Source organism: Pinus tabuliformis, chromosome 9 (assembly GCF_031772625.1).
Source record: "Pinus tabuliformis cultivar Carrire ecotype Pingquan chromosome 9, CPIR1, whole genome shotgun sequence".
Lineage (NCBI taxonomy): Eukaryota > Viridiplantae > Streptophyta > Pinopsida > Pinales > Pinaceae > Pinus > Pinus tabuliformis.
Window position 1 is genome coordinate 569,702,381 of NC_142307.1, and position 16,690 is coordinate 569,719,070.

Here is a 16,690-nt window from a genome sequence, read left to right on the forward strand (position 1 = left end):
TCCTCATTTTGAAAAAACTTAATCTAGTTAAAGTTTTAAATTCTAGAACCACTGAATACTTCCAAATTTAATGAAATATGTGTTATTATAATGTCATTTACATTGCAAAATATTCTCAAAAAATTGATATGGATCACAGAAGCCTAAATTCAAAAATTGAAGGAAGTTGGAGCAATATAACATTGAATTCCAAGTAATCAAATAAGCTATGAAAATTTACAACAACGTAGGAGCATGATAGGATGGAACTAAACCAAAAATGAATCTCACGTTAAAACTAAGTATTGTTGCAAACTGTATTTTTATTAACTAAAAAATATACAAAATGAGGTCTTCTCACATTATTGATCGGCCCCCATTTCAAAGTCAAGAAACCACCCATATATAGAGTGAGATCTTTACAAAATTTGCCACTTGGGCTAGAATCGATCAACAACTAATAGATCTAATCCTATTCGATTAATAAAACATTGAGCCTTCTTAGGGATTTTCTATTTTAACAGAGTTTGAATACAAATAGGAGTCACTTACACAGAACCTATCTAACTATTACAATAAGTTAAGAAAACTGCTTGAAGTGTTGGCACTTTATTTGTGGAAATTCAGAACATTTGGCCCTTTGAATATGCAATGTTGTTTGTTGATTAAAATGTGCTTGAAATTGTTCTCGTTGTCCCACTGTGTCTCATTGTCCCACATTTCACTAAATTTTATTTGATGACCGTGTTGTTGGATATACACCGAAAAATACCCTTGCTATCCTTTGAGTGGAAGGAGAAATGAATGTTTTAATGTTCGTTGATCTGGGCCATTGATCTGGGCCGACTCAATCTAGGCCGTTGATCCGAGCTGATTCAATCTTTGTTGTTGATCCAGGCCAGTTCGTATCACAATCGCAATACAGGGGAGGGCCTTTTTACCATGTTTCATAGTGTTTACTGACTGCCTAGATGCAAAACTTTAATACAACATGTCACATAAATTATCGCATTCGGAATGGTGGCTCACCATATTTCTATCTCAAAGTAGAGGAGGGGACTTTAACACTTATTTATAGTAATTTCTCGTTGTTATGAACGTGACTGTTTATAGAATGTATCACATAAAATATCACATCCAGGAGGGTTATCACACATTGCAGTCACAAGTCGGAAGGGACTTACGATATCGCAATCAGCAAGTGGAACTTGCAATATCAGTAGAGGAGGAACTTTTGATCTACGCGGTCCTTGATTGTGATATCGCAATCGACAAGGAGAGGAATTATCACAATTGTTGGGGAGGAATTTTTTGTAATCGGAAAGAACATCTTTATCACAATTGGTAAGAAAGTCTTTATCGTAATTGACATGCAGAGTGGTAACGGGGCTTGGATATGGAAATAAGGGGGGAACTTTGCGATATGCGATATCGCAATCACAAAAGAAAAAGGGAGATGGGTGAATATGTATCGCAAAAAGGAAAATGGGTCAATAGTGATATTTTTTATGGGTCCTAGCCCTTTAAAAAGGATTGCGACATGATTTCTTAGTGTTAAATGGGTTAATGCGGCTAGAGTTGGGATATTAATAATGAAAGGAAATGGCTAGAGTTTTAAACACAAAGGATGAAATGGAATTGGTTTTAAAGAATATGGGAATTTCTCCAAAAATAATTAAACTAGACATGTTCTTCCTCTTTAAACTCCAAATGTAAGCACAACAACCTCTTTCATAAAAAAAACAGATAGATGCAAAGAGCAGTGGTGAAAAACCTTATCTAAAATGACTAATCAAACTAAAAATTATTACTAGGAGTTATCATGGATAACACAACCAACCACCATTCTATGTCCATTTCTCATGCCAAAGGTCAAAGTCTAATGCATAAACAAATAATTCAAACAAAATGCCAATTCCCTATCGAACAAGCCCATTCACCCATTTTTTGCACTTGGAGAGGGGATCAAAGCCCAAATGAACAGAGCATAATGCAGTCCTCATCTCAATTCCTAGCCAAATAAACCCACAAGTGGCACTTGAATCCTCCATTGTAGCCTTCATAAGCACATATGAAAAAGTTGTGAGGAAGAACCAGAAGGGGTGATATTGGTGTATTAACTTGCTATCGTGTCAAACTTTACATGATTTTATGTGTGTTTAAATGAGGGCTCGCCCTAAGATTCAAATGCATTCATGGGGATAGATGGATAGTAGGGCCCCATTTGAATCACACACCCATCTGCAACCTAGTTCCCTTGTTAGTCTACTTGTCCACGACCTTGTTTTGCTTTCATGGGACATCAAAAAATTCAAATCTTTTCAAAGTATTTAACCTTTACTAGAATTATTTGTGCTAGCCTATATAGACTGAAATTCTTCGAAATCATTTTGATACATTGATGTTTGAATTATTGAGGGGTCCCCACCATTGTAGCTGTATGGACCCCTTTATATTTTAAGATTAGGAGACCTTTGTATAATTCCAAGGCTTCCACCTCATTATTAGTTGATATCCTTTAAGGTTGACGATACCCTCCTCACACCTACCTCCCTAAAAGTAATAAAATTATAACATATAGCAATAGACCTCATCTATGGAGAACAACATGAACAAGTTTTATTTTTCACCACGTAAGCCAACATACTGCCCCTTTGTTGTTTCACTGCATTTGGTTTTTTCCTTTGCTTATCTCTATTCAGTGGTTGAAGTTGCTCGGCTAATGTTGGTCATGGGTTTGAGCTTATCCTCTGCTAATATTTTGACTCACCCTCCCACATCCATGGACAGACACATCCCAATCCTTATCTAAAAGAGGTTAGAGCTAAATTGATGAAGAAACGGGGTCTACCCCCATTGTCCATTGCAAGATATTTTCAAGTTGCAGGAATGTAGGTTACCCTAGAGAAAGAAGGGTTCCCTCGGGCTCAAACGGTGGAGAAGATATTGATGAATACATTGAGAATTCATTCTTTGGGAAAGGAAATCCTCCTTATTTCAAAGTGGGAAACAGACATCCACATTCATCCTTCAACTGCAATCACTGATCCGGATTTAAATAGGAACGCAATAAAATATAGAGATAACCATAAAGACAGATATGCAGTGGAAATAATACTTCATTTCATTAATGGAAAATACTGAAAGATGCTTACAAATAGAAATAGAAATAACCCAGCTAGGGCGATGGTAGCTTATCTCTGAGAAGAGATGTGTCGGCTACATGCCTCTGAACTGTTCCGAACTGTGTTTACAATGAGGTTCGAAGGCCTATTTATTATTGAGAAACAATGGAAAACCCTTCACATTCCAAAACCTAACCCTAGAAGATGAAACGCCAAATTGTGGGCCCTGTTTTGGGGTGAGTTGGATAGCCAACTTCCCGGTGTCGCGAATTGGTCGTACTATCTCTGTTTGATGTGCATGATAGCCCGTTGGAAAGATCTCTCCGAGGACTACGACGAAAAAGATGATTTTTATCAGAAAAATCGCTGGGGGTAGATTTTCCAAAAAACGTCGTTTAGGGCCTCAACATGGCTCCGGAAGTTCAGGACCCGAAAAACTGCTAAAAATAGTAAGTTGTGCTACAATTAAGGAAACTGAAAATGCTGAGAGAAACAATGGTGGGGGTCCAGGTGGACTTGGCAGGTGGCCACCAAGATCCACCTGGATCATTCCTCCCCCCTTAGGAAGCAATGGTCCCCATTGCGTTGAGTTCCTTCATGAGATGAGGAAACTTTTGCTGAACTTGGTCCCTGGTGAGCCACTTGCCCTGGTGAAGGAGTTGGCCTGCTTTGACAACTCGATACAGTTGGATATTCTATTGGCGAGTGTTCTTGACCTATGTGTCCATGATCCGATCAGTTGCAGCTTGTTCCATGCAATCTGCATTTAATTCTATGGGTGTGAGCTGTTCTGCAATGTCGAATGTGTCTAGCAATGGTGCAAAGTATGGCCGAAGGCGGTCCACATTGAACACTGGGTGTAGGCCAAGGAATGGGGGAATTCTGAGCTCAAATGCATTGTCTCCCACAGCCTTAATAATGGTGTAAGGACCATATCGGAGTGGTCTCAGTTTCCGATAGGCTCCAGTAAGGCGTTCCTTTTGCAAATGCAACCAGACTTTGTCGCCCACTTGAAACTTGTGTGGCACCCGATGTTGATCATGTCGCTGCTTGTACTTGGCATTTGATTTTTCCAGAATGTCATGGACCTGCTGGCGAATATGTTGGATGTGCTCAATGAAGTTGGTTGCCTTATCTGTTTCGGACTAGACATGAGCTGAATCTGTGTGAGTAGCTGCAAGTGGCATGGCCACATCAATGGGGCATAGTGGCTGGAATCCCAGGCCCACCTGAAAAGGGCTGTGGCCCGTCGAGCTATGAAGAGCTCGGTTGTAGCTGTGCTGAACATAGGGGAGGCTCTCGTCCCATGTGCGTGGATGCTTTGAGTTGTACATGCGCAGAATGTGTACAATCATCCGATTGACAACCTTTGTCTGGCCATCAGTTTGAGGATGGAAGGCTGTGGACTTAGTGAGTTTGGTGTCCAGCATTGACCAGAGACTGGACCAAAATGTACTGAGGAACCGACTGTCCCGTTCTAAGATGATAGACTGTGGGATCCCAAAGTGCACCCAAACTCGTTCAAAGAAGAGTTTAGCAGTGGCTTCTGCTGTGATATTCTTCTTGCAGGCCGCCATAATGGCCATCTTCGAGAACCTGTCGACGACCACAAAAACACAATCATTTCCATGCTTAGTGGAAGGAAGGACTGACATGTAATCCATGGAGATGGATTCCCAAGGTCGACTAGGGGTAGGTAGCGGGGTATAGAGGCCTTGCTTCTTGATGGTTGGTTTGGCAATGGCACAGGCAGTACATGATCTGATGTATTTCCCGACATCCTGTCGAAGATTTGGCCAATAGAAATACTTTTGCAGTACTGCCACCGTTTTCTCAACCCTGAAATGCCCAGTAGCCCGACTGTAGTGTGCTTCCCAAATCATCTTGGCACACTCGCTTGAAGGAACACAAAGGTGACCCATGTGGAATAACAGGGCATCTTGGAGATGAAAATCTGGAACATGCCGACCCCCCAAGAGTGTCTGGTATGTGTGGCCAAATTCTGGGTCGCTTTTGTAGAGAAGTGGCCAATCAGAAGTCTCGTGCCTACAAGAGTTGAGCATGGTGGTTAACGCCATGATTGGTGGTTGACTGAGGCAATCTGCAACATTATTGGTGCTGCCCTTTTTATACTTGATATTCAAATGGAACTGTTGCAGATATGTAGACCACTTCTGATGGTGATCATTCTGCAGTTTATCTTGGGTCTGTATGAACTACAGGGGTCGGTGGTCTGTGTGGATGACCGTTTCCTTCCCCAAAATGTAATGCTTCCATTGTCGGCGGGCCTGCACAATGGAATACATCTCTTTATCATAAGTGGGATACTTCCGGACTGTGTTTGAAAGTGCTTCACTGTGATATGCCACTGGATGCCCATGTTGAGTAAGGACTGCCCCAATAGCATAGTCAGAGGCATCTAGCTCGACCTCAAATGGTTGTTGCAAATCTGGTAACGCGAGCATCGGTGTTGTGCAGAGGCGATCTTTCAACTCTCTGAATGCCTTCTTTTGAGATGCAGACCAGAAGAATTTCTCTTTCGCTCCTCCCTTGGTGACTTGACTCAAGGGCCAAGTGATATGAGAAAACCCCAACACGAACCTGCGGTAGAAGTTGGCAAGACCTAGAAATCTGCGGAGCTCCGTCAGAGTGGTTGGAGATGGCCAATCCCGAATGACTTAGACCTTGGCCGGATCTACATGCACCCCCTGTTCATCAATAATGTATCCCAGATACTGAACCTGGGTCATGCCAAAAGTGCATTTCTCCAAATTGGTACATAGCTTGTGTTGCCGCAGTGTTTGAAGAACCTGTCGGATGTGGTGGAGGTGCTCTTCCCAACTCTGGCTGAAGATCAGAATGTCATCCAAGTATACCACTACAAATGAGTTGGTGAATGGCTGAAAGATGTCATCCATTAGCCTCATGAAGGTTGCAGGAGCATTCGTCAATCCGAAAGGCATAACCAACCATTCGAAGAGGCCCTCCTTGGCTTTGAAGGCAGTCTTCCACACATCAGACAGTTCGATTGGTACCTGGTGATATCCTGACTTCAGATCGATCTTGCTGAAATATTTTGCCCCCTTTAGTTGGTCCAAGAGGTCATCAATCCGCGGGATCGGGTACCTATTACGGACAATGATCTTGTTCAGCGCCCGATAGTCAATACAGAGTCTCCAAGTCCCATCCTTCTTCTGTACCAACACGATCGAGCTCCCACAAGGTGATGAACTCAAATGGATGTGACCTTTCTGCAACAGCTCCTGAATCTGCCTCTTGATTTCATCATTCTCCAGAACGGAGCGCCGATAAATTGGTCCATTGGGTAGCGACGCACTTGGGGTCAGATCAATGGAGTGCTTGACTTGACAGTGCAGAGGAACCCTTGCGGGGGAGGTGAAGATGTCCTCGTACTCCTTCACGACCTTATCCATCTGTAGTTTTCGTGCAGAGGGGTCTTGTCTAGAGGCCATGGCTGCTGTCTTATTCTTTCTTGCGGGCGTATCATCAGGAAAACAAAATTCCCAGTCTTGGAAATGAGCTTATTGCATTGTTTTGCAGTAATCAAAGAGATGGCGGTAGGCGGTGCTACCTCCGGTATCCTGTACAACTTATTTCCCGATGTAACAATAATAGCACGGGGCCTTGATTCATACACAGCATGTCACTTCCACAAGTATGGTTGTCCTAATAATACATCACAAACTTCAAGGGGAGCAATGTCACACAATACCTCATCCGTGAAGGGCTTGATGTTGTACGGAAGGTGACACTGTTGGCTCACGCGAAGATCCCGTCCTTGGTGAAGCCACCCGATGGTGTATGGTTGTGGATGTGTTGTGGTCGACAAGCCCAACCGCTTCACGACCTCTACCAAAATGAGGTTCTTTTGGCTCCTGCTATCGACAGTGAATTGTAGCAGGGAGCCCTTTACCCACATCTGGGAGTGGAAGAGATGCTCCTCCTCTTCTGGATCTTCGGGTTCATTTTTCTGGATCTTTGTGGTAGCAACAGTGGCGTTGGGATCCACATCAATGATCTGCTTCCCTTTGTCATCCCCCTTGTCGGCTTCTGACTCATAGTCGGAACATGCATCTGATTCTGGAACCTTTAGTTCAGCCACCAGTGACTGCTTGGCTCGACACTCACTGGTGTTGTGAGTGGAGCTCTTATGGAACTCACACCATTTTCCCGTGTCCTTTTTCATCTTCGCGGCATTGTTCTTTGCCTGCAGCATTGGCGGGTTGTCTTGGGCTGCCCCACCTTGGATTTGTCCTTTGTTCTGTGTTTTAGGGGCACCTTTCCCTTGCTTCAGATTCGCAGATCCAAAGTCTCGCTTCTTTTGTTTAAATTTTTGCTCGACCTTGACAGCATATCAGTATGCTGTGCCGAGCGAGGAGATGTTCAAGAATTGTATTTCTTCCTGGATGTACTTGTGCAGGCAGCCGCGGTATTTGAGTATCAAATGCTGCTCCATATCCTTGATACCCAACTTTGTGCGAAGGGTATGGAAAAGATTGGTGAACTCCGACACATCTTGGTCCCTTCCCTGCCGCAACGTGGTCCATTTTATGTATTCATCCTCATAGCTTCCGATAGGGTAGTACTGCTCCTTGATGGCATCTCGGAATAAATTCCAGGTGGGTGCAGCTGAAAATAGCGAGCCAGTATTTTCATCCTTCTGCTCGCAGTAGGTTTCCCACCAGTCCTTGACATGGGGGCCTGCTTTGAGAAGAGCAAAAACAATCTTTTCATGACTTGAAAATTCATGAACAGAAAAATAACCCTCCAGCAGATTTAACCATTTATCTATAGCATCTGCGTCTATCTGACCCTCAAATATGGGGATTTCAAAATTAACTTGTACCTTAAAGGGCATGGCATTTCCAGAGTAGCTGCTGGAAGCTGATGCGTCGCTTCTGGGTAGCCGCTGAAGGATTTGGGCAAAACTGTCCATCATTGCGTTCCGTTGTCGCTTGAGGGCTTCTTCGAGGAAGATTTTGATAGGATCTCCTGCCCCCTCGTCTTTCTTCTCATCTGCCATAGGAGGCCGTCGGGATCTGCGAGGCTGGTCTCGCAAAGGTTCAACTAGTTCAAGCCCTAACTCCTTATATCCCGACCTCATTGGGGACATGCAAATAAAAACAGAGAAAAAGCAGACCGCTCTGATACCACTGATCCAGATTTAAATAGGAACACAATAAAATATAGAGATAACCATAAAGACAGATATGCAGCGGAAATAATACTTCATTTCATTAATGGAAAATACTGAAAGATGCTTACAAATAGAAATAGGAATAACCCAGCTAGGGCGATGGTAGCTTATCTCTGAGAAGAGATGTGTCAGCTACATGCCTCTGAACTGTTCCGAACTGTGTTTACAATAAGGCTCGAAGGCCTATTTATTATTGAGAAACAATGGAAAACCCTTCACATTCCAAAACCTAACCCTAGAAGATGAAACGCCAAATTGTGGGCCCCGTTTTGGGATGAGTTGGATAGCCAACTTCCCGGGGTCGCGAATTGGTCGTATTATCTCCGTTTGACGCGCATGATAGCCCGTTGGAAATCTCTCCAAGGACTACGACGGAAAAGACGATTTTTATCAAAAAATATGTTAGCGGTAGATTTCCCAAAAAACATCGTTTAGGGCCTCAAAACGGCTCCGGAAGTTCAGGAGTCGAAAAACTGCTAAAAATAGTAAGTTGTGCTACAATTAAGGAAACTGAAAATGCTGAGAGAAACAGTGGTGGGGGTCCAGGTGGACTTGGCAGGTGGGCACCAAGATCCACCTGGATCAATCACTCAAGAAGCCTACATGAGGTTGCTAAGCTGGATGAGGAGGCATGACAGGAGGACAAAGGAAAGGGTTTGGAAGTCATCCCTCTCTAAAATTTTTTGCTGAATGATCCTAGGAACATGAGACACTTACCTAATAGCAAAACACTTTGGACATGATGTGGCGCATTATATCTTTTGTGGCCTCCTGTCTTGATGCAAGAAGTTCAGAGACATGCTTAAAGATCTATTTCCATATTTGCAGTTAACATTCACAACTTTTTCTAAGGGGATCTCCAAACAAACCTACAACCTGCGTACTCTCTTAAGTGAAAGTGCTCCTTACTCAGTTGCATGACAAGGAAAGCTTGGAGAATTAGTGGACCAACAGTAACCCAACCCATATGCACCTCTTATTTCCAATGGTTAGTGTCAGAGTATGTTATGAAAAACTAGATTACTATCAAATGCATGAAAATAATAGTACAATTTATAGTGTTTCCGATGTTACTGGTTCCAACTTCACCCTACAATTTAGTATGGTACATAGTCTTGATAGACTCTTTCATCTTCGTAATCATAGAAATTCCTAGTAGACTCTTGCATCATGGAATCAATAGGTTGATGATATTCTAATTATTCTGAGATTGATAATCAAATTTTGAGGGAGCTTGAAATGTAGTCATAAATATTTGAAAATGAAGAACCTATAAAAACTAAAAAATTATTTAAAAAAAAAACAAAATAAGACTTGTCAATATAGAAAAATGTAAACAAATGAAAGAAAAAAGTAATATGCAATGAGTGATTCACAATATAAAGGTTGTAAACACAACCCCCATATCATCAATAACATGATAAGAAACATCAAAGAAAGTAGTAAGATTCTTTTCCTGAATGACATCAACAATCTTCTCCCACTGCTCAGGAGTTAGATCAATTCCAGTTGGATTGTGAGCACAACCATGAAGCAGCACAAAACAACCACTTGGTGCAGGCTGAAGGAAGTTGAGCAACTATCAGTCTCCTCTACTAACAAAAAATTAACAGTGCATTTACCAATCATCTCTTTGTGAAACGATCCAGGAACAAAAATGTTTCTTACCTTGATGTTTGCAATCATCCCTTAAAATCTAGTCCTATAGTTTTAGGATCATAGTATCGGTATTTTGACCATGGAACCCCAACATCATTGAAATTATTCTTGTGATTCCTTGGTCAAAATCAAACTAGAATAAAATAGCTTAAAATAGATCAAATATTAGTTTACATAAAAATTATTAAAAATGTTCAATTGTAAGACGGGCATGAAAACTCTAAATACATAACTTAGAGTTTAGTATCACAAATCTAAATACATTACTTAGATCTCAGAATAAAAAATCTAATAATTTCCCCAAGTTGGAGAAGAAATCAAGGCTTGTGCACCAGGGAAATACATTTGAATAAAGGTAACAACGAGGAGAAGAGAACCAGTTACTGAAACGCCTTAGACAGTATCCACCTGGATAGGTGTCAATAGGGTGTTATGTAAATTTAATTCCACATACACAGGCACAAGCTATCATCATCCTAACACACACACCACAAAAGCACTATAATGCCAGTCTAAAAAAGGGTATCTATGATACAATCTTCGCTACCATCTCTTAGGTGATCTACAGAGATACAAATATCCTTTTCCTAGCATAGTCTACATAAGGGAAAATATTGTGCAACCTAAAAGTTAAAAAGAACTCACCCTATTCTGCCACCCATCTCACCTTGCCACCCCCACCCTACTCTGTCTAGAAGTAATTCAAAGACAACATACAGTCCTTGCTTGGTTGCATTATTGTTAGCTCCCACCAAAAATTCCACAGTAGCCTTATTAAAACCAACCAAACCTTCAATATGGAGGTACTGTAGACAAAGAATAACAAGATAATGTCAAATATGTAAAAACTTAAATTGATTCCCATGGAAAAGGTGCACAATTTTCTTCACCAGAACCACATGCATACCTCTCCATTGCCTCCCTTCTCCACCATCAAATTCTCTGCCTGCAAAATAGAAGAAGTGATAAGAAGGATTCCAAATGATAAAATAAATCTAAAAGAGCCCTCAAAATGATATAAACTATGATAAAGACCTTAAAAAATTTATACTATTCAATGCATATTAGCTAAAAGAAAAAAGAATTCAATCACACCTTTTTCACCACATTGAGCACATAGGGTTGAAGATCTTCTATTCTGTAAGCTCCAACACCAAGATTAAGCTTCAAATCACTTATTTTATTTAAAGGATTCTAAAACACCAAAATTGGATATATAGGTTCCATTTTCACTCCTTCAAAGTGAGAGGCATCTGTTGCAATAGCGATGTTAATTATGTTCACAGTTTGTACAAAAAATCATTCTTTTAGGAAAAAAACTCCACCCATGGGAACAAATTTCAATTAAACTTGCTTTATATCAATATACTACGGAAAATACAATTGGTGGAAGCAATGCATTCAAATCAATATATATGGAAATACGGTTACACATTTGAGAAAGTCATTCAAGAACCTCAGATACATTGCATGTCTTATATTTCTTTCTTAATTAAGAATAATTTTAAAAATACTGCAAATTTGAAATAACATAACTCAGAAACTAGCAACGATAAATTTCGAATATCACTTCCAAGCAAAAGTATTTCCTATCACTGATCAATTTGACTTTAATCACCTCAACAAATGTCTTCACTGACAACTGATTTTATCGTGATAGAATAATATTTTTAATCGCAAGTATCTTAAATTCACTTTTTCATTCATGACAAAGATTTGCATTCTTTAAGAAATCATCTTGCTCAAGGTACCTTACATAAATTTCATGATATTATTTTTCTATGAGAAAATACATTTACTTAATTATGGCATTATTTTATCATAAGAACATAAGCATTAATTCATTCAAATTTTTAAACACAATCATAATTTCAGTTGTGGTTTTTTTCCAAGGGTTTAAACATCTCAAAAGCAAGCTTTGGCACACATGATGAAACATCATTCAAATGTTAGATAAAATTGACCCGGTGGTGGAGTTGAGGTTACGTCAACATTTGTTGTTAACAATTATGGTTTTAGTCACTAGTGGTGGTTAATAGTTATGGTTGTGTCAACAATTTTGGTTAGTCTTCTAAACGCTAAGGTTGTCACAATTGAGTTGAACATGGAAGAGAAGCTCCAGAATAATTCTTGCTCATAGTACATATGATGCCCTCAAACAACTCAAGAAGCTTCCTAAGGTCCATTTTCTGGGCTCATAAACGTATCGACATGGACAAGCTAACGCGAATTAGGGAGCTGGAAAACCAACAAAAATTTTCACCATGTTGTATGAGATTAAATAACACACCATTCATTTTCCTACAAATAAAAGGGTATTTCCACTCCCCAAATATGCCATGAAGCCTACAATTCTACTGCCCATGGCAGTTCATCACATAACAAGGCTATCTTCCATGAGATGGATGCTGGTAAAGCTAGCCAGAAAAGAACTAAACCCATTCTCAGAAAGACTTGGGAGGAGGGAAAAACCAAAAAAATGTGCTTGAGGCTTTGAGCATCTTAGACTGACCATCCAGAGGGAAATTAGGTTGTGGTATCCCCAAGCTATGTAAGTTTCATGCCTAGAGGTAGGTCACCCAATATTAATGATCAAATAAAAAATGCCTTTTTAGTTTCATGAGATGGCTTCCACACACTACGAATTCTGCAAAGCGAGGTCTTTTGTTTCAATTAGACACATTTATTTTTCTCTATATTTCTCTTCCTTTGGTACTAAGGAGTTTTCATGGCACTGCCACATTACTATTAGTGTTTTGACTCCATATACTATGTAGTCCCATTGAAACAATTTGGTAACTCATCAGCATTAATAAAATTATTGTATCTTATGATTGAATAATATATTTTTCCTACATATGAATCATCTATTGATAGAGGATATAGTATGGCTATGAACTGCTTTGGTGAACTTGAAAGAGTGTTCAAGCTATGGAGACTTTACCAATGTTTTACTTTTGACTGAGTGATTATGCATGCAAGTAATGCAGTCCCAAGTCTACTCTAGAAGAGCCAATCAACTTGTAACTAGAAAAGACCTATGCTATCACCATGGTTGGATAGTCACCATCCCAGCCACACCACAGGGAGTAGCGGTTATTTTTAATACTATAAGATTACATTCACCCATATATTCTGCAATTCCATATGATATATTTTACTAGTAATAGATTCTTTGAGAGGAGGTTTACACACTTTAACTCAAACTGTAATTTGGTTCTGGTTAAATATGAATGAGAAAGACACATATAAAGATATAAGTATTTCATAGATATAAATAGTTAATGCATATGGTTAAAATTGTAGCTGTCCATCAACTCCTATTATGTTAGAGGCCTTATCAAATCTCTAGTTACATGATAATAACATAAACAAACTTACTGTGTAAGAACGTAAAAATAACTACACATGCAAAATCTTATTGATTCTCATCATATCAGTTAAAAACACAAATAACTACTGATATCATTATCAAAGGATTTGCAACTAAAAGACAAGAATGGAAAAATCATTGGAGATCTTGGCCTTGTTGGTTTTTTCAAACTATGGTAGATAAATATCTCTTTCTCTTATGCCTTCAACAAGAAAACTACAGCCCCAACAGGGCCCTCCCATGATTCAAAACCTTGAGGAAATTATTATTCACTAGCTAGAGCTTGGTCCATCTCAAAGGTTGAAATTTCAACCACAGTTTACCACCAGCCAGACCTTCAATCACTGGGTACGCACAAAGTATTCTTAAATTGAAAATCAATGGAAAGCAGGAAAGGAAAAAAAAAAATCATGGAAACAAATGACAATGAAATAGGAATAATGGAAAGAGGCCCACGATTCTACAATTGTCCTCTCATTATGTACATCACGAGTTTGTACTCTCAAGTAGGGTTAGAAGTGATGGCCAGTTTGATATATCCGAGATTAATTCTTCCCCATCTCCAATCATATAAAAATAAATCATCTTTCCCTTATGGGTAAATTAACAATTAAGCACGTGTGAGCTACTACATGTACAAAGAGGGCAATGTGAGAAAAACAACCACAAGACAAAAACGTTGCAAAGTCCCCAACGTGACAAAATATCATAGTCAAAAGGGGCATGAATGAACCGGGTGTTTTCTGCAATCATATCAACCTCACCATGGGGAAAAGGTGGTGGATTTATAGAGACACCAACAATTGAGAAAACTACACTTGGTCAAGAATCAAAGTTTGATCTACAGTAAATAGAATGATGACCTATGAATATATTCTTGTTTCGTTGTATTATTTTATGTAGAACTTTTGTCAAATAAAGATATCTACTCTGAAGGACATGGTCATTAGAGTGTACGTGACTAGAATTATACTTGAATTTTATTTTCATTGTCAATGAAATAGATATGATGTATTTAGAATTTCCAATTTGTTCAATACATCTTCTAAGTCTCTTGCTATTTGCTTGTCACTACAATAAAACAAAATCAAGGAATACATCTCCACCATATCTTGTATTATTGCACAATGACAATTAGAAAAAACATGAGTATGATGTGAAAATTTTGATGGAGTTTATGCTAGGAAAGACCCTTGATATTGTTGTTAATATCCTGCAAAATGCCCACTAAAAATGGCCTTGCATTCATAATTATTTGTTCTCAAGTTGATGGTAAAGAACAATGTACATGGCTTCAAGGAAATAACTTAGTTTCGTTGAGCCTACTAATGATGGTTGCTGAAGATTTCAGTCATATTGACTTCTGAAGAGCACTGCATACTATGATTAGGGTAGAGTTGTAGGTATGCACATCAATGTTAGTCATATAAGTACAAAATGTAAAATTAACTATAGGAATATTAGAATGCAGTACCTTGAAAATGAAATGCTAATACCTCTATAATTCTAAATGCACATATATATCTCTTTGTAAATGAAATGCACCAAAGCAAAGAGATCATGCTACTTGTGGTAGTTCAGGAACTTGCATTATGAAGGAAATGATAGAGAGTATTTTCTGTCTTCTTTCAATTTGCATGGATAAATTTTTTGTAGTGCATATCCTTGTCTGCAATTCATGGAAACTTATCTTTAGTTGTATTTTCTAAATTGCAAGATAATTCTTTTCCCTTGCAGATAATTTTGGTGACTTGGTCAAGTGCATGTGAAGAAATCTTAGTTCTATCTAGGCAATCATTCCACATTTTCATGTTGTTTTGCACCTTTAATGGGGTTGAAGCAGAAAACATAATATGAAAAGCTTTGCAGGTAAGAGAGACAAATATATTTTGTATGTCTTTTTCTTGTTTTGATGATTTGATATGCAAGTTTTTTTGTTGTAGATTTTGTTATCTGTAGCCTAAATAGTACTTAGGTTAACTAAGAGGTAGCATCACATGATTTTGAGGGGTTAAATGTCTTAACACATTTCAAAGATTTTTCAAAGTGGATATGCCACTATGGTAATAGTTTCAATTATCCTGGACATCACAAAGATGACAACTGTGAGGTAAAGAGGGCCACAAGGCACAACACAAGGTATGAAACTGAAACCATTAAGGATGTTAATTCCAAACCGAGGAAAGATATGATCACATACACCTGGGGTTATGCACACTGAAGCCAAATTCTAAATTGGCAAGGCTCTAGCAAAAGACATCCATCTTTGGTTGTAAGACACCGTTACTGATATATAAGTATCTCGAAACCTATTGCTTGCAATGCTCAAACCTTAAAGAAAGAAAATATTCATGAGTACTATGTGAGTTAGATAATGAGGATAAATGAATGAATTTTTCAATCATTTAAGGCACATGTCATAAAATGTTTTTAACAAGCAACTATTGATAAGAGTCCATAGTTAATGTGTTAAACAAGTGAACACTGAAATGCAATAATAAGATGAAGACCCCATAATTCAATGCAAGGAATAACAAACCGATAAACAAAAACAAAGATACAAAAATGAAAGAAGAGACCACAGGATAGAAAAATATGTGACCGTGGAGAATGTGTGTAAAAATTCCATTATCTATTTTCAAATGGTTGACTATTATGAAAAGAAGAAAAGCATGGAGACTATTCCATTGATTTCCAAACTATGACATGAATTACATGTGGAAAAGTACTTTACTAAGTTACACTTGAGACCAGGATGATATAAAATAGGGATTGGAGAGAAATTTTTTTCATTAAGGGACTGTATAAATTTTGGGTCATAGTTTTTCTTTGGTCTAAAAAAGCTTTTTTTTTTGTTAGTGGAGAATAGATATAAATATAAATTTCATCTTTCTTAACAAGTTCAAAAAACCTCTCAGGAGCATTGAAATTAATCAAAGCACAATGAACACAAATTTTTTTTGCACATTTACGGTTATCATGACTAGATAATCATACATGGAGGCTGGAGTTAAATGAGATGTGTAATAAACAAAACTTTTGAAGATTCTCCAAGGGCCATAATTAGTTCAAAAGACTATTTTCACTGAAGTCTATTGGATTCCAATTTTTGTCAGCAAGTTGAAGCTCACTTATGGTACTGATAATACTTACCGAATAGTTAATATTATATATGGAGAAGCCACTATATATAAGAATGTTAAAATTCCCATTTAGATAGTTTATGGTCCATGATATGGAACTAGGAGCAAACAGAAGAAAATAGAAATAAAGCACTTCCCATGTTTATAGATGTATTTTTTTTAGTAACAATAAAGGATAATGTCAATGGGATAG

The 16,690-nt window shown here is 38.7% G+C and overlaps 1 pseudogene; it reads right to left on the reverse strand.

Moving 5' to 3' along the window:
* Positions 1-9,694: 9,694 nt before the first annotated feature.
* LOC149149810 (aspartate aminotransferase P2, mitochondrial-like) lies at positions 9,695-11,271 on the reverse strand (annotated as a pseudogene).
* Between the last annotated feature and the right edge of the window lie 5,419 nt (positions 11,272-16,690).